Below are 18,332 nucleotides of genomic sequence, written 5' to 3' on the forward strand. Positions count from 1 at the left end.
AAAAAAACACCACGTGACATCCCGGCTTTGGCGTCTTGGTTACAAGGCTCCCAAACGTACCGCGCATTAACTGCCATAGGCGTGCTCCCGATTAAAAGGCGACAGGGCACCATCGTGGGGTTTGGCTGTGCCTTTTACGTAAGCGATCTGCTTCTTTCGCCACAGGTCGTCAATAGCAATAACCAGCGTCAATAGCAATAACCTGACACACCGGTTATCGCTTGTCCTGCCGGAATCAACGGGTTCGTCTTCTGCCCTGTCACTTTTTAAGCGGCTGCGCACCTATTATTGTACACAGAACGTTTGGGAGCACGGCAATCACGACGCGCAAGCAGGCATGTCACGTGATGGTTTTTATATTTCGCGGGCGTCCTCAATAAGCTGAAAAACACTGACACTTAATGAATGGAAAGACAGAAATTGTGTATTAGGACGCTTTGAGAGAGAGAGAGCGATCTTTAATGAAGTCGGACGATGTTAGCTGGGCTAAAATGCCTAACTTGCTACGCCAGTTGATGACGTGATGAAGATGATGGCGATAATGTTCAAGAAGTTGATGCGTACAGATAGGGCGAGTCATTCACAGCGACTGGTCTAGACCTGTGTGTTGCAGGTACTCTATCAGAGCTTTGGTAGCCCGTAAAGCACGTTTGAGACAAGCCCATGGTCCTAAAACGTCCTTTAGCTGCATGTCCACGGAAAGCGGCAGTCCCAAAGTCACTGCGAGGGATACTCTTTGAGCATTGAATCGAGCACATTCACAGAGCAGGTGCTGCAGGGTTTCTCGCACATCACAGTGTGGGCAGAGTGGCGACGTAGCCTGTTTTATCGTGAAGAGGAAGTTGCGCGTGTATGCGACATTCAGTCGCATGCGATATAGAATTGCTTGTACCCGCTTGGAGAGTCTTGGTGGCATTTTAAATTTGCAGTTGGGATCGATGAAAGATAACGGCGAGTAATGACGTGATACGTCATCCCAAGCTGCACGCTGCACGTTCCACGCCACGCTGGATGCAAGTATAGATGCATCTTTCCTGGAGAATGGTATAGCTATTGCCGATGCATGATGCTTATGCGCAACGGATGCAGCAATGTCCGCCTTCACATTGCCAGTTATCCCACAATGGGCTGGAATCCACTGAAGTGCAATGTGATGGTGAGCTTGTAAAGCTTGGAGATGTAAAGCGTGTATGTCACACACAAGCTGGTCTTTTGAAAAAGATGCTAGACATTGAAGAGCAGCCCTTGAGTCTGTGAAGATGGCCCACTCTCGAGCGGGTTGCTTGACGATATGAGCGAAAGCCACCCCCAAAGCTGCAAGTTCGTTAGCCATAGTTGACGTTCTGTGACTGAGCATGACACTGATGGTAGTACGGAATGACGGTATCCACACCCCGATAGTGGATGATGTTGATGACACCGACCCATCAGTGTACACATGAGTGTGGTCTCTGTATATCCGCGACGTTTTGAAAACCACTCTGCAAGTTCCTATATGGAACTGTTTCCCTACCGTCCTTTGATCGGAAGTTGTCTAACTGAAATTCACTATCTAATTAAGGTAAACACATAAAATAGCGTGAGAAGCTGCTTACAAATGTGAACAATGTGCATTTGGCTGCGTCGCCTTAAAGTGCATCGATGTAATTTCACGGTGAGGTGAAACACCTGATATATATATCTATAATGTGTGCGTGTGTGTGTGCTGTGTGTGTGTGTGTGTGTGTGTGTGTGTGTGGGTATGTGCACGTCTGGGTGGTGTGTGTGTATGTCTGTGGGTAGGTGTGTCTGTGTGTGCATTGTAGTGTAGATATGGATTCCTGGCCTAAGCACTACCTGGAGACTTACGGGGCTGGACATTCCCCGGATATGTGCGGCAAGGGTAGGTGCCAGCGCTGGTGTAGGCGGAAGCCCCATTGTCATCGCCTGGCACTGCGCGAGGGGGCGCCCGAAACGGATCTCGGTAGAACCGCTACTGCTCCGTCCTCTGAGCTGCCCTTAAGTTTGGCTAAACTACCTCGCATCTTGGAGTTAACGGGAAAACGTGCTCCCCGCCATGCCTGGATACATACTACGGGAAAGCCCGCCGCCTTCCCAGGCGCTGACCACAAGTAAGGATGCACCCTATCGTCGTGACATCATGACCGAGGTCTCCTGGTCATATTTGGAGCTTCTGTGCAGCCTCCTGGGGTCACCAGAGTTCAGCCCGTCCCACTGGCAACGGGTCGTAGGCCAAAAGTTGGTTTTGCAGCTCCTGGACCGGTTCGACAGCGAGGACGGGGAGGAGCGGGATATTTTCAAGGCCGTACTGCACACCATCTACGGCACGTTCCTAGGCCTATGGGCGTACATGACGAAGAATTTCGAGAACGTATTTCAAAGGTTTATTTACGAGACGGAGAAATTCAACGGAGTCCCCAAACTTCTCAAGGTCCTGGGGTCCACCATCGACAGCTTCGCGCTTCCCGTCAAAGCCGAGCACAAGCAGTTCCTCGTCAAGGTGCTCCTCCCGCTGCACAAGTCCGAATGCTTCGAGCACTACCACATGCAGCGGACATACTGTCTCGTAAAGCTCGTTGGGAAGGACGCTACGCTTGCTGAACAAGTAGTGAAGGGATTACTAATGCTCTGGCCAAAGATGTGCACTGAAAAAGAGCTTCCGTTTCTCCAGGAGATTGAGCACATCTTTTACGTCAGAGAGCCGAAGCAGTTCACCAAGTTCGAAGACGCATTCTTCAAGGTGATAGCCAAGTGCGTCTGTAACCAAAACCGTCATGTGGCAGAGCAGGCGCTATGCTTCTGGGAAAACGGCTACATTCTGAGCCTGATCGAAAAGAACAACCAGACAGTGATAACACTGGTGTTCCCCGCGCTGTACCGCGCTCCCATGGAGCACTGGGACCAGACAACAGTGGCATTGGTCTGCAACGCGTTGAAGGGATTCATGGAGGTGTACTTCAAGCTCTTCGACAGGCTTGCCTCCGTCTAGAAGACTGAGCGGCAGAAAAAAAATGCGGGATGAACTATGGAAGCTGCTGTCTCAGTTCGAGCTAGAACACAAGTTTCGACTGGCGGGCAACGCCGAGGTGGGCGGCTCTTCATCTGTTGAGGGCCCCTTCTTGTTATGAGCTGTTTCTGAACATAACAAAACTGGTGATTCCATCGTCTGGTTCAGGCTTTGTGCATTGATGTAGCTAGTTCTGTATTTAGGACAGTATGGGTACTCGTAGAAGTTGCGCCTAGAGCAACCCATTGTCACTTCAGCTGCCCCCGAACAAGAGTTAGATCTGGACTCGTGTCTTTTTCCCGTGAATTTTTTTTCGTGTCCCAAGAAACGGTCATTAGACATGGTACAATCTTCCCTATGAATAAAAGAACCTACGATTCTGTGCTTAGCATGGCATGTGTCATGTTTATAATACGTGTACATCACTGAAAAATCCGCGGACGCTAGATGGATGCTTCTCAGACAGCATGGGCTCAAAGCTGCCGCTTTTTATCTTTGGCGAACTGTATAGATTAGTGACGTGATAACAGTAATACCTCGTTAACTGGAAGTCGTAAAATTCGCTGAAATGTTGCTATAAGCGGAGTTTCGAGTCAGCGAAATGCCGAAAATCTGGGGCCAGTTCGCTGATATAAGAGCTTGTGTTTGTAGACGCGTCTTTTTTTTCTTTCCCATGTAAGCCCCGAAAGTGTTCCTGACCTGAACACCTCACAGCTCAAAGAGTGCCATATAGCAAATCTTTCCGACATACCCCTCACTGATGACGAAGAACGCGTGTTATCAAGAGGCTTGAGCTTTTGCGCTGCAACCGGCAGACTAGACGAATTCCAACTCTATAAGGATCTAGAGAACTTCTCGCGAACGCTTAGGCTCAGACCCTAATATGGACACTAAACTGCCATCACTACGACAATTGGACTCCTCCCGCCCAAAGAGGCAACTGCTTAGACATCTACATCAAGGCGGTACAACGTGAAATTCTCTCTGAAGATAAAAATTGGTCACAGCATCACAAAAATCTCTCACAGCAGAGGAAAAGGCATCAAAAGGTTTAAGCGGGCGCTCCGACATTACAATCAAACCTGCCGACAAAGGACGCGCAATTGTTATTGTGAATAAGCAGAACTACATCACCGCGGCAGAAAGACAGCTCAGCGATACTTCTTTCTATAAACCAACCGACAGCGATCAGACTCCCCAAATTAAGAACTAGGTAAGCCAGACAGTGATGGCGCTCGTCAAGGACAAAAACATTCCGGAAAAAAATGCAGCCTCACTTCAAGTTTTAAGTCCAGTTCCTGGATGATTTTATACGTTGTCTAAAATAGATAAAGCAGGAAATCCAGGCAGACCAATCATCTCCGGTACAGGGACGGTAACAAAATGATCTCTAGTTTTATTGATAGCTTAATCAAACACATTCCGCCCACACTGCCTTCGTATGTAAAGAATACAAACCATTTTCTGGCTGATAATATGGATCTAGTTATACCGGAAGATAGCCTGCTAGTCACTCGCTATATACAAATATTCCCTAGTCCCTCGCTATATACGTCCCTCGACGTCCCTCGCTATATACAAATATTCCACACTCAGACGCATCCGATCAGTCATCCAGGCGTACGATTATGCCTCCCAAGACAATTTAGTTGACGGTAAAACTCTCGGCGTGCTTCTAAAGCTTGTCTTAGAGCTAAAAAACTTTGAGTTCTACAATAAGCACCACGTGCGAATCAACGGGACCCCGATGGGAACAAAAATAGGACCCAAATATGCTAATATTTTTATGGGCACATTGGAGTCTGAATTTCTAAGCAACCCACGGCTTCAGCCTCTCTCCTATCGAAGGTTCATCGACGATATTTTTCTCATTTGTTGCAATGGGGAAGAGGAACTTCTAAAATTCATAACCGCTTTCAACAACGCCCACGAGAACATTTCATTCTCGCACTCATATTCCGCACCTGACATTAACTTTCTCGATGTTTCAGCGAGAATATCGGACAATAAGCTTGTGACCTCAGTGTACAGGAAGCCAACGGAATGACATCAATACTTGCATTTGAAAAGTAACCACGTTAAACACTGTAAATACCATACAGTCAATCTCTGCGTTTTAGAAGGATATGCTCTGACCCAGCTGATTTTGCCTCTGTCAACAACTAACTAATGACCTAACACGACAACGATACAACAATACCCACCGTCTGTCATCAGTAACGCCATTAGGAAGTCTGAAAAACAGGACCGCCGCCACCTGATAACCAACTCAAAAGCCAAATCTTTGAATACGACCTAACCTTATTGTAACATATGCCGATTCGTCCTCCAGCGTAAACTGCATACTCAGAAAGCACCACAACATTTTACTTCAAAGCGAAAGGTTGCGAAGTGTTTTCCCTGAGCCTCCCCGCGTCGTGTACCGACGTGCGAGGAAAATCAGCAATATTGCAACGTCATCTAAGGTCAACACCCCAGTTTCACAGGCAGCGGACCCTGAAATAAGCCTAGGTGCAAACTGTGCCCCATGATGATTGAAGCCTCGGTCGCCACCAGCACCACGTCTTCGTTCTCTTTCCAGATAAAAGGAAAGTTTGACTGTGACAGCGCAAAGAATGCACCGTATGCGACGCCCAGTACGTTGGTCAAACTGAGAATCCGATTAGAATGAGAATTACAACCACCGAGCACAGATGAAGTCCCTACCACACTTTCCCCCATCTAAACATGTAAATTATCTAGGCCACCCCTTCCACGCCTTCTAGCCACGGTGCTTCAGTCCAGTTTCAAAGCGCATTATGACCGTGAATCCCGTGAACCGTACCTTATTTACAAGTTTAACACTGTCTTGAGCGGCATAAACGAAAACACAGGCCGATTGTCTTGCTTGCCAAATCGGGCAGCGGAGAAGGTCGATGCAGCGAGCAACTGAGAAACTTTGATCTGAAAGAGAATCGTTTTTACTTCTTTTTTTCCCCTCTTTTTTGAAATGTGTGTATAGTGCGCTGTGTACGTAGTGTACTTTGGACTGTGTCATTGTACTGCTTGTCTATAGTTGCCATACCGTATCAGCACGAATGCACACAGATTTTTTATTTTTGTTATTATTATTATTACTATGTTGTGTCTTTTCGCACTGAAGAATTGCTATCGGGTAGATAAAACCGCTTCTCGTTTTTGTGTGTGTTTTGTTTATAGTTTTTCTGGGTGTCTGTTGCGGGTATGCAAAGGAATGTGATCTTGCGTGAATGCTCTTCGAGAACATCATGTGGCACTGTATATCTTCCTTTTTGTGTGTGTTATTAAGCCTTATGTCCAGGTTTTCGGTATTTATGTGATCTAGCTTGAATTAGCGAAACTTTGCATTGTATTGTCCTCGCATTGCATGACATCGCCTTTCTGTGTCCGCCTCGGGAAGGCTGTTGCGTTTTACGCAGGAAAACGTTTCCGCGATTTCCCTTCATGTGAAACCACATTGTCGTTTGGGGGTTCTTCGAATCTCTTATATCCCCGCATTCCCCCGATGTGGTTCCCGCACCCCTCCCGCTAAAAAAACCCTCCCGTGTCTCAATTCCCCTCTTCCTTCCTTCTTTTTTTATCTATTTTTTTCCCTTGTTAACGCTTGCAGTGGGCGTCCGTAAGTAACTCTGGGCTCTCCCACCCTTTTCTCCTAACCAGTCAATTTCCTCTGGTTCTTTGCATAGCTCTGTATTTTTGAAACTCCCGTACCCTGATACCTACATGTGGCAGCAATAGAGAGTTTTAGCAGTCCATCTCTTCCGTCGTGTACGTAGCTAGCGTGTTGACCGGGACCCATCTGGGCACTTGGACATTCGTTGCGTTAGGGGGATTAGTTCTGCGGGCCTACTTTCGCCATGCCCGCGCCTCCTCGTCTTCCTCCTCGCAGTTCCGCGCGCGCAGGCGCCGATGGGTCCCGTTAAACCCGGTAACAATGTAACCAACGGAACAGACAGACTGCTAAAACTCTCTAATGATTAAAAAAATAGCGGCAGGTTGCCGTACCAGGCAGCTGCCGCCAGACGCAGGTCAAGAAACGAGCAGGAAACGATCCCCTCCTTAGTCCCCCACATTCTTGCCTTCACGTGGTGACTTCAGTGCCATGCAACGCTTTCCTGTTATCCTATAGCCTCACCTGTCTTGATTACGCCCCCTTTTTCCTCTGTTCCCGACAACAGTCCAACGCCCTTTCCCCCCCACCCCTTGCGTTCTGGGGCTTCGTATGCTTCTGTGTCGCGTAGAGCCTACGTTTTGCTTGATACATCTTCTTGCCCCACCCACAACTGAAATGTATTTAAACCCAACTGATCTGCACTATTTGCAACTTTGAAAAAGACTAGCCCCTGGTCGAAACGATAGAATAAATATTGTGTTTTCCAATATGACTTCTCTATCGTATAGTTAACCTTATAGTCAGGAACATTTTCTCTTAACTTTATATATATATATATATATATATATATATATATATATATATATATATATATATATATATATATATATATATATATATATATATATATATATAGCGAATCAGAATTGGAAATGAGGGGCTCGTTGAAAATAAGACAGAAATAAGAATTGGCAGTCAAGACAACCTCGGAAAGCAAGGGGGAGGATGTAGTACGTCAAGATAAAGAATTTGGAAAATAAGAAAGTGGAGAAAAAATGCCCGCCAGGTGGGATCCGAACCCACGACCTCCACGACAGGACCTCCACGACCTCCACGACAGGAGGTCGTGGGTTCGGATCCCACCTGGCGGGCATTTTTTCTCCACTTTCTTATTTTCCAAATTCTTTATCTTGACGTACTACATCCTCCCCCTTGCTTTCCGAGGTTGTCTTGACTGCCAATTCTTATTTCTGTCTTATATATATATATATATATATATATGTGTGTGTGTGTGTGTGTGTGTGTGTGTGTGTGCTTGCGTGTGTATTGTGATATAAATATGGATTCCTGGCCTGAGCACTATACCTGCAACTAACGGGAGTGGGCATTCCCACGGGTGTAAGGGGTAAGGGTATGTGTCAGCGCTGGTGTAGGCGACAGCCCCATTGTCATCGTCTGGCACGGCGCGAGAGCGTTCGCGAAACGGATCTGGGTAGCACCGCTACTACTACGTCCTCCTAGCTGCCCTGAAGTTTGGTCTAAGCTGCCTCGAACCATGGAGTTAAGTGGAAAAGCACTCCCCGCCGTGCCTGGAGACATGGTACGGGAAAGCCCGCCGCCTTCCCAAACACCCACCACCACTAAGGATGCACCCCACCGTCCTGACATCATGACCGAGGCCTCCTGGCCCTATGTGGAGCTTCTGTGCAGCCTCCTGGGGTCACCAGAGTTCAGCCCGTCCCACTGGCAACGGGTCATAGGCCAAAAGTTGGTTTTGCAGCTCCTGGACCGGTTCGACAGCGAGGACGGCGAGGAGCGGGATATTTTCAAGACCGTACTGCACACCATCTACGGCACGTTCCTAGGCCTATGGGCGTACATGACGAAGAATTTCGAGAACGTATTTCAAAGATTAATTTACGAGACGGAGAAATTCAACGGAGTCGCCAAACTTCTCAAGGTCCTGGGGTCTACCATCGACAGCTTAGCGCTTCCCGTCAAGGCCGAGCACAAGCAGTTCCTCTTCAAGGTGCTCCTCCCGCTGCACAAGCCCAAATGCTTGGAGAAGTACCACAAGCACCGGACACACTGTCTCTATAAGTGCGTTGGAAAGGACGCTGCGCTTGCTGAACAAGTAGTGAAGGGCTTACTTATGTTCTGGCCAAAGATTTGCACTAAAAAAGAGTTCCGGTTTCTCCAGGATATTGAGAACATCGTATACGTCGCAGCGCCTACGCAGTTTGCCAAGATCGAAGACGCGCTCTTCACGCAGGTAGCCAAGTGCCTCGGTAACCCCCACTGCTATGTGGCGGAGCGGGCGCTACACTTGTGGGAAAACGACTACATCCTGAGCCTTATCAAAGAAGAACAACCCGATGGTGATGCCGCTGATATTCCGGGCGATGTATCGTGCTTACAAGGAGCAATGGCACCAGACAGCCGTGTCGCTGTTCTACAACGCGCTCAGGGGATTCATGGAAATGAACATCAAGGTCTTCCAGTGGCTAGCCTCCGTCCACAAGACCGAGCAAAAAATGGAGAAAAAGCGCTAAAAAATGCGGAACGAGCTATGGAAGCGACCGTCTCAGTTTGAGCTGGAACACATGTCTCGACTGGCGGGCAACGCCGAGGCGGGCGGCGCTTCCCCGGTTGAGGGTCTCTCTCTGCAATGAGCTGTTTCTGAACTTCACAATATTGGGGATTAGAGCTTCTTGTACAGGCTATTTATGTTGATGTAGCTAGCGCTGTATGTATGTCGGTATGGCTTTACTCATAAATCTTGCGTCTAGAGCAGCCCATTGCCTTTTTTGCTGCCAACGTGCAATTGTTAGATATGGACTCTAATATTTTCCCGCTGAATTTTCTTCCCGAGTCCTAACAAAACAGTCATTAGATATGGTGCATCCTTCCCTATGAATAAAATAACCAACGTTTCTGCACTTAGAATGGCATGTGTCATGTTTACATATCGTGCACTTCACTGAAAAATCCGTGGCCACCAGATGGATACAGTAGCGTGTAGGCTTCTGAGACACCACAGGCTCAAAGCTGCCGCTTTTCATCTTTGGCGGAATGTATATATTAGTGACCTGCATAGAGTAATCCATCGTGAACTGGAAGTGGTAAAACCCCCTGAAATGTCGATATAAGCCGAGTTTCGAGTAAGCGAAATGCCTTAAATCTGTGGCCAGGTCAAAAGGTCAACTGCACAGGGGAGCTTTTGTCATCACAGCAAGATAATTGGCAGGAAAAACAACTTTTTTCTATTGCTCTAGAAAGAACTGCGGAGTACTTGCCGGCTTCTTATTCACATTTGGTCCCAGAAAGTTGCCCTCTATCTACTCCATCACTTCAATTGTAGGTCGCCACGGCTATGTTCTTTCTTGTTTATTGATTGATTCACTGTGGGGTTTAACGCGCCGACGCTTCACAGGCGATGATTCGTGCCGTAGTGGAGGGCTCCGGAGTGATTTGGACACCTTGGGATCTTTAACGTGCACCGAAATCTCGAATACCCTGGCGTTTTTGTTTTTCGCCTCCATCCATTCTTCCTTGTGAAGAGGCGGATCATGTTGTTTCTGCCGTTTACTGCACTTATCGAGGCTCCTCCTCGTCCGCTTGATAAACTGCGCCGCGTACAGCTATCTCAATAGGGTAGGCGTCCAGCAGCATTACTCTAATGCGGAGATCGGCTTCATATAGCGCGTACTCCGCGAACATCTGCGTTCACGACTGCGTTCGGCGCGTAGTGAAACAAGCGTTCGAACGGAGGCCTAATAAGCTGCCTACGGCGGGCTTTCCCTTGTGTCCTTTCTGTCAACATTTCGAGGTATCCGTGGTTCCCCAAAGATTCGCTTCCAGACAGAAGGCGTCAAATACATAGCACCTATGGGGGGGGAACCCACGGCGACAAAAAGTGCCGATTTGACCGATACTTCTAGATATCCGAGTTTTAGTTAACAAGGCACTACTATGTATATTAAATTCCAATCACCTTAGTTTAACGACAAATAGGGTTGAAACGCGAACATTTCTTTCTCGCGAAGATCAAACTGAGAATTGCCAATATCGCTGCAGAGAATGCGTCATCGATCAAAGTGAAAACTCACCGCAAGTCAAAGTATCAACTCGGACGACAGCGAAAGAATCTCGCACTACGAAGCCGAGTCCCCTTAGACCATCATTTTCGTCCAAAATCCAGAGTGCCTAAATACGAAGCCAAATTTAACTTAAACTGAACCACAGTCCAAAGCCTGCACCGGCGCAACGAACCAAAAAAAGTTAATAGCGACCCGAACGCGATGATGGCGTAGATTCTACTTCCGGCTGCCGTAGCAAAAAGATAGTGCCATGAGCTCCCAATGGGTGGCATGTGCGGCGCAACCTAGCCGCAGAAACAGGATCGATGTAAATCATAACAACGAGTACAAGATTATTTTGTCCTCTCTGCCAGCCGGGCGTGCTGCGTTGAACAGTTTTTTTTTTCAAGGTGACGTGCGAGTTGGAACTTACCGAATCGAAGATTTCAGGGATAGTTAGGCCAAATCTGGTACACTTGCGCGAGGTATTTGTCCTGGGAGAAGATCAGATAAACCATATCTCAGAGGGTACGTTTAACAGCCCCCAAGCGACAACATAGATGCTTGCGACAAGAGAACTGCAAGGTAAGGAACGATTCTGCCTTGTCACAGGACCCGCAAGAACACGAGGTGAAATCGAAGCTTCACTGGCTGCTGTATGGTGCTGTGGACGGAGGCATTCGGGTGGCGTTTGCGGTGTACAGGAAAGTGACTGATGTAAGCCGGGAACGCTGGTGTGTAGCACGTGCGCACGACAAGGCTTCCACCACCTTCACCGTGCTTCTCAAGCTTAAGTCCGGAATGAAGGTTGACGACCTGCCCCACCAAATCCGACTCGTAGGGGCTCTGGTTATCGTCGTGGCCCCTGGGCGTCGCATGCAGTGCCTTCGTTGCCCGACCGCCGGCCACGTTCGCAGGAAATGCCAGGTGCCGCGCTGCAGTCGGCGGCCTCCAAGACACACTCCTCCAGAGAAATTTTACCGTCAATACGTATGGCAAAGAGTGCGGAATAACCTGCACTCTGCAAAAATCGTAACTTAGGGTCGTACACAGGAGAAGCACTAGGAAAGAAAAAAAAAGACAGCCAAATCACGCAAGCTAAGAAGAAAAAGGGGTAGAAAAGGGGAGAAAATCGTGTTTTTTTTTCCACCAGCCAGGTCAGTTTTCTCCCCCAAGTTGGTTTTCACCACAAACACTGAAACGGAGGAGGAAATGATATTTCCTGCCCTCTGCGATCTGCTGACGGCGCCGACGCCGATACACAAATCGTCTTGGTTGCACGGTGGCCTTCGCCGATCGGGCGTACACGGCGACTCTCCAACTCCGCCACTGCAGTGGGCTACTTCCTTATCCTCTCACTCTCTTTTAAATGCGAATGCATTTCTTATTCGGGGGTTGTCGTGCTCCGTTGGCCGGCGTCCGCACGCAGGTGTTATCTCTCCGCGCCCCTAGCAACAGCTGTGGCTCGCCTAGCAACTGGAGCAGGTGGTAGCTCGGGCGAGGGAGCAGTGGAGGGCAAGGAGAGAGGAGGAGCGCGCGCGGGCGTGTGAGGGCGCTCGCATCGCGGAGCTCGGGCGGAGTAGCGGAGAGTGAGTGGAGAGGAGGAGCGCGCTGGGGCGTGTGAGGGCGCTCGCGGAGCTCGGCGGAGAGAGCTCGCGCGTGGGCGGCGTGTTGCGCGGGTCTCTCTCTCCTCTCCGCGTACCCTCTCTCCACTCATCGGTGCACCCAATGCATTCGCATTTCCGCACGATCCCCTTCGGGGAGGTGGGGGGAGTTTTTTTTATCACTATGTACCCTCCACGCAAGCTCACTGCTTGCTGGCGGTGTCTGGCACACATTCTGCGGGCGCAGCTACATGCTTGCTTTGTGCGACTAGGCTGCACCCTGTGAAATGTTAGCAACGTTTCGATTGTCGTCCAAAAGTTAGAGGGCAGCGATGATACTAAACTGTCCCATTCTTCATCAACAAGAACGGTTCGCAGCATATTGGCGTATCAATTACCTAGAACACAAGGCGTACGGTAGCAATTCGGCTGGCGTGCCTGAATGGTTGCCAGACCAGGGGTGGGCTTTTCGGTAAAGAGCGAGGGCAGGGAAATGGGTGTTATTACTCAGACATACTCTCCATGCCGTTTTTTTTGCAGCTGCTATTTTTGTTCTTTGAGCTATTATTTTGCATTTAACAAAACGTAAAACTAATGTAACCACTTACACTGGTTAAATTGCCAAAATAACAAAACACAGATGAGCCTCACGCATGGATGTGGGTTATCACAACAAACAACAAGTTCGTTGTTCCTAATTGCATGATCACAGGCAGTTTGCACTTTGAACATTTACACTTTCTCAGCAGGCTGCTTTGGAAATTCTCCATTTGATTTTCGCAAGCAAAAAATCTTCGCGTTTCAACGCTCGTCGTCATAGGTCTGAGGGGATTTGGACTTGTGCGTATGCAGTAGTCCCTCGTTAACTCAAATGCGGATATCTCAAAATATTGGTCCAATCAGCACTTTTTTCTCGCCGTGAATTCACCTCCCGTAGGTGCTATGTATTTGCCCCGTTTTATCTGGAAGCGTTTCTTCGGGGAATTATGGATACCTCGAAATGTTGACAAAGAGAACACAAGAGAAAGCCCGCCGCAGGCATCTGATAATATCACCGTTCAAGCGCTCAGGTCCCTCTACTCGCCGAACGCGGTCGTGAACGGCAAATTTTCGCGGAGTGCGGGCTAGCGTGATTCTGTCCGACGCGTTCCTCGTCGCGGTAGCTGTGAACGACGCAATTGACCATGCGGACGACGAAGAGCCTCGATAAGTGCCTATAACGCCAGAAACAGCATGCTCTGCCTGCTTCACAAGGAAGAATGCGAGGAGGCGCAGTGCAAAACGCTCGTGTGTTCGAGATTTTGGCGCGCGTTGAAGATCCCCAGGTGGTCAAGATCAATCGAGAGGCCTCCACTACGGCGCGCTTCATCGCCTGTGAAGCGTCGGCACATTAAACCCCACAATCAATCAATCAATCAATCAATCAATCAATCAATCAATCAATCAATCAATCAATCAATCAATCAATCAATCAATCAATCAATCAATCAATCAATCAATCAATCAATCAATCAATCAACAAGAAAGAACGTAGCGGTGGCGACCTACAGTTGATGAGTTGAGCAGCTAGAGGACGCCTTTCCGGGACCAAATGCACACGCGAAGCAGCCGGGCACCACGCAGCACTTACTTGCGATGCAGTTTCTCTTTCCTGGGACTTATTTTGCTATTTTTACGAAAGCTCCCCTGTGCAGTTGCCCTTTTGCTACAAACACTAGCTCTTTTATAAGCGACTTCCCCACAGATTTTCGGCATTCCGCTTACTCAAAACTCCGGGTATATCGAAAAATTCAGTGGATTTTAAGACTCCAAGTTAACGAACGTTTACTGTATACTGCATGTCACTAATCTATACAGTTAGAAAAACATGAAAAACGGCATATTTGAGTCCATGGTGTCTCAGAAGCCTACGCGCAATTGTATCCATCTTTCGGCCGGGTATTTTATTGTGAAGCGCACGCGATGTAGCCATCACACATGCTATGCTAAAGGCAGAACGCCGGTTCTTTTATTCATCCGGACAGCTGTACCATACCTAATAACCGTTTTGCTTGGACTCGAGGCGAAAATTCAGTGAAAAAAAAAAAAAAGAACGGGAGTCCAAACGTACCTCTTGTAAGGGAGCAGCTCAAGTGACAACGGGCAGCTATAGACGCAACTTTTACGAGTACCCCTACGTCCTACCATTGTACAAAGACTGAACAAGAAGCTCGAATCACAAAATATACTGTAGTTCAGAAACAGCTAATTGCAAGGAGAGGTCCTCAACCGAGGAAGCGCCGCCCGCCTCAGACGTTGCGCACCAGCCGAGACTTGTGTTCCAGCTCAAACTGAAACGGTCGCTTCCATAGTTGTTACCGCACTTTTTGGCGAATTTTTCGCCCTCTCCCGCTCGGTCTTGTGGACGGAGGCTAGCCACTGGAAGACCTTGAAGTTCATTTTCATGAATCCCTCGAGCGCGTTGTAGGCCAGCGCCACGGATGTCTGGTCCCATTGCTCCTTAGAAGCGCAATACATCGCCCGGAATATCAGCTACATCACCGTGTGGTTGTTCTTCTTTGATCAGGCTTAGGATGTAGTCATTTTCCCACAAGTATAGCGCCCGCTTCGCCACATAGCAGTGTGGGTTACAGAGGCACTTGGCTACCTGCGTGAAGAGCGCGTCTTCGATCTTGGCGAACTGCGTAGGCGCTGCGACGTATGGGATGTTCTCGATATCCTGAAGAAACCGGAACTCTTTTTCAGTGCATGTCTTCGGCCAGAACATAAGCAAGCCCTTCACTACTTGTTCAGCAAGCGTAGCGTTCTTTCCCACGAACTTATGGAGACAGTATACGTGCTGCGCGTGGTAGTGCTCGGAGCATTCTGGCTTGTGCAGCGGGAGGAGCACCTTGACGAGGAACTGCTTGTGCTCGGCCTTGACGGGAAGTGCGAAGCCGTCGATGGTGGACCCCAGGACCTTCAGAAGTTTGGCGACTCCGTTGAATTTCTCCGTCTCGTAAATGAACCTTTGAAATACGTTCTCGAAATTCTTCGCCATGTACGCCCATAGGCCCAGGAACGTGCGGTGGATGGTATGCAGTACGGTCTCGAGAATATCGCGCTCTCCCGCTTCCTCGCTATTGAACCGGTCCAGGAGCTGTAAAACCAACTTTTGGCCTCTTACCCGTTGCCAGTGGGACGGGCTGAACTCTGGTGACCCCGGGAGGCTGCACAGAAGCTCCACATTTGGCCAGGAGGCTTCGGTCACGATGTCACGATGGTCGGGTGCATTCATACTTGTGGTTGGCGTCTGGGAAGGCGGCGGGCTTTCCCGTGCCATGTCTCCAGGCATGGCGGTGAGCACGTTTCGACTTCACTCCATGATGCGCAGTTCAGACCAAACTTCAGGGCGGAGGACGTAGCAGTCGCGGTGCTGCGTTAGTTGTGCAGGTCCGTATAGCGCACTGGGTCGCACTGAGCCAGGTGATGTCAATGGGGTACCGCCTACACCCGCAACGGCACATACTCTTACGCCACACACCCGGGGAATGCCCACTCCCGTAAGTCTCCAGGTGGGGCTTAGGCCAGGAGCCCATATGTACCCGCACACACACACACACACCCACCCACACCCCCCCACACACACACGCCCACGCACACACACGCACACGCACACACAGACACCGACACACACACAACACCCACACACACACACCCGTACGCACGCACGCACGCACGCACACACACACACACACGCGCACACACACACACGCGCGCACACACACACACACACACACACACACACACACACACACACACACACACACACACACACACACACACACACTGACATGTTTGTGGTAATGCAATTTCCCGCAGACATGGACTGAGTACTTCAGTTCCGTGGATGCGCGCTTCTACAGCTCGGCGGCCACAGAACACCCCACAGCCATGCCCACGTGTTGACGTCACACAGAGCTGAACAGTTCAGACGCATTGGCGCGCTTTATCTAGTCCGGGGTGGAGCGGGCGAGCGCCTCAGCTTTAGCCTGACCGTGCTTTTAGCTTGCCTGGAATGAAAAGTATGGCGGCGTGCTCTGAGTGACGTCAACATGAGGGCATGGCTTAACGGCGCTTTCCAGCCGCCGAGTTCTAGAAGTGCGCGTCCCGAGAACTAATGTATTCAGCCTTTGTATAACGCCTCCAGCAATTAAATTTACGCAAATATAACGCTGGAGATCAGCCTGACTGATGATCCTCTACCATTTACGCTTTCGAATCACACGCCTAGCTGCTATAATTGAGCAGAATATTAAGAAGTACTAATTGATTATTGCTTTAAATAGCACTTGGAGCTTCTTTTATTGCGTCCGTCACGGCCCCGGATCACTTCGCGCAAGAAAAACAATTTTACCTCCGAAATTCTATTCTATGAAATTACTTGTCTTCCCTGAAACACCCTTTACATATATCCCATTTTCCTGTCTGGACATGGGCTTCGCCATTTTGCTTCTTCTGGCCAGACGTTAGCACCGTCTATGCTAAACCCGCAAATGCCATGCTGTGCTGTTAGATACTCCGTTCTTTCCGTGTGTGTGTTCGGTATCCGTGCGTTACTGAACGAACCGCAGTCGTTTCGCGTTAAGTTTGCGGTTACAGTGCTTGTGGGTGTGTTTGGTTTGTTATAATACCTGCGGAGAGAGAGAGAGAGAGAGAGGGAGAGCTATCTCTAGTGAAGTCTGGCGATGTTAGCCGGGCTAAAATGCCTCACTTGCTAAGCCATTTGATGACGTGATGAAGACGATGGCAATGATGTTCAAGAACTTGGTGCACACAGAAACGGCGAGTTATTCACAGCGACAGGTCTAGACCTGTGTGTTGCAGGAACTCTATCACAGCTTTTGTAGCCCGTAAAGCACGTTTGGGACAAGCCCATGGTCACGCTTTGTAAAGGGTATCGCAGCACAAATCACTAATCCTCGAGTTGCCAGAAATACCGCAATGGTGTCAATTGCTCGCGGCAGTCTTGAAAGTAACACTCGCCTATTGCGGCCGGGACGGCGGAACGCCATATGCAGATGTCTTCGGCATACAGGGAGATTTCTACCGAAGGTGGCACGCATTCGTCCTGGCCAACTATGGCAATGTTAAAGAGTGTAGGGCTCAGCACCCCAACCTGGGGAATGCATCGGGTCACCGGGGGTAGCGATGAGTCGCCGCTGTCCAGACATGTACACATATCTATCGTAGAAGTAGTCCGATAGCATTGCGTACATGCGGCCCCTAATGTCTGAAGACTTCAGCGGCGAGCGGATGGCTTCATGCTCGACGCAGTCATATGTGGCTTGATGTCGAGGAAGACGGCAACAGTAATATTTCGCCGGCACTTTGCTTGTCTTATGCTATTCGCAAGGCCGGTGACGTTGTCGAAGCGGAAAAGCACCATCTTTTCCATTAGTTTTCCGACACAACTCAGGAGCGCTATACTTCGGAAGGATTCGAAGGCGGTGGGAAGTTTACCTGGCTTTAGGAGTGGGACAAGGCGAACGTGTTTCCAGCTTGGCTCTAGACGGCCAGTTTCCCACGAGAGATGGAAGGCATGCAGGAGGCAACTTTTTCCCTTTTAATCTAGATGCGAGAGGGTTGTGTAGGTTATGTAATCCGGGCCTGGGCAGCTGGATTTCTTGACAGAAGCCAGTGGAGCTAGCATCTTTGCCATGGAGAATGACTCGTCCATAGGGGACACGGTGCCATGAGCATGCCTCACTGGGGGGAAAGTGTGGGAAAAGAAGAGCGGCTGGCGCTGCATTAATTCTCCCGCAGAAGACGCCAGGGACTTGGAGGTCAGTAGTGTTCGTGCTCAGGGAGATGGATTTGAACAAGTGCAGTTGAGTCTGTGAGGTCCGCAAACGTCGGAGCAAGAGCTATATTCTATATTCTGGAGAGCGGCTTCCGGGGGTCCAGCTTAGAGCAGAAGGATTCCCACTCACGCTTGGCGAGCTTGTTTATATGCCTCCGAATGGCCTTCT

At 49.2% G+C, this 18,332-nt stretch overlaps 3 pseudogenes; 2 read left to right on the plus strand and 1 right to left on the minus strand.

The window, feature by feature from the left end:
- The first annotated feature begins 2,140 nt into the window (after positions 1 to 2,140).
- On the plus strand, positions 2,141 to 3,128 carry LOC144168086 (serine/threonine-protein phosphatase 2A 56 kDa regulatory subunit alpha isoform pseudogene; annotated as a pseudogene).
- Positions 3,129 to 8,235: 5,107 nt separating this feature from the next.
- LOC144168087 (serine/threonine-protein phosphatase 2A 56 kDa regulatory subunit epsilon isoform pseudogene) lies at positions 8,236 to 9,310 on the plus strand (annotated as a pseudogene).
- Positions 9,311 to 14,609: 5,299 nt separating this feature from the next.
- On the minus strand, positions 14,610 to 15,655 carry LOC144168089 (serine/threonine-protein phosphatase 2A 56 kDa regulatory subunit alpha isoform pseudogene; annotated as a pseudogene).
- Between the last annotated feature and the right edge of the window lie 2,677 nt (positions 15,656 to 18,332).

This window comes from Haemaphysalis longicornis, unplaced genomic scaffold (assembly GCF_048455015.1).
Source record: "Haemaphysalis longicornis isolate Haplotype H1 unplaced genomic scaffold, Haemaphysalis longicornis Haplotype H1 scaffold_2, whole genome shotgun sequence".
In the NCBI taxonomy this organism is placed as follows: Eukaryota; Metazoa; Arthropoda; class Arachnida; order Ixodida; family Ixodidae; genus Haemaphysalis; species Haemaphysalis longicornis.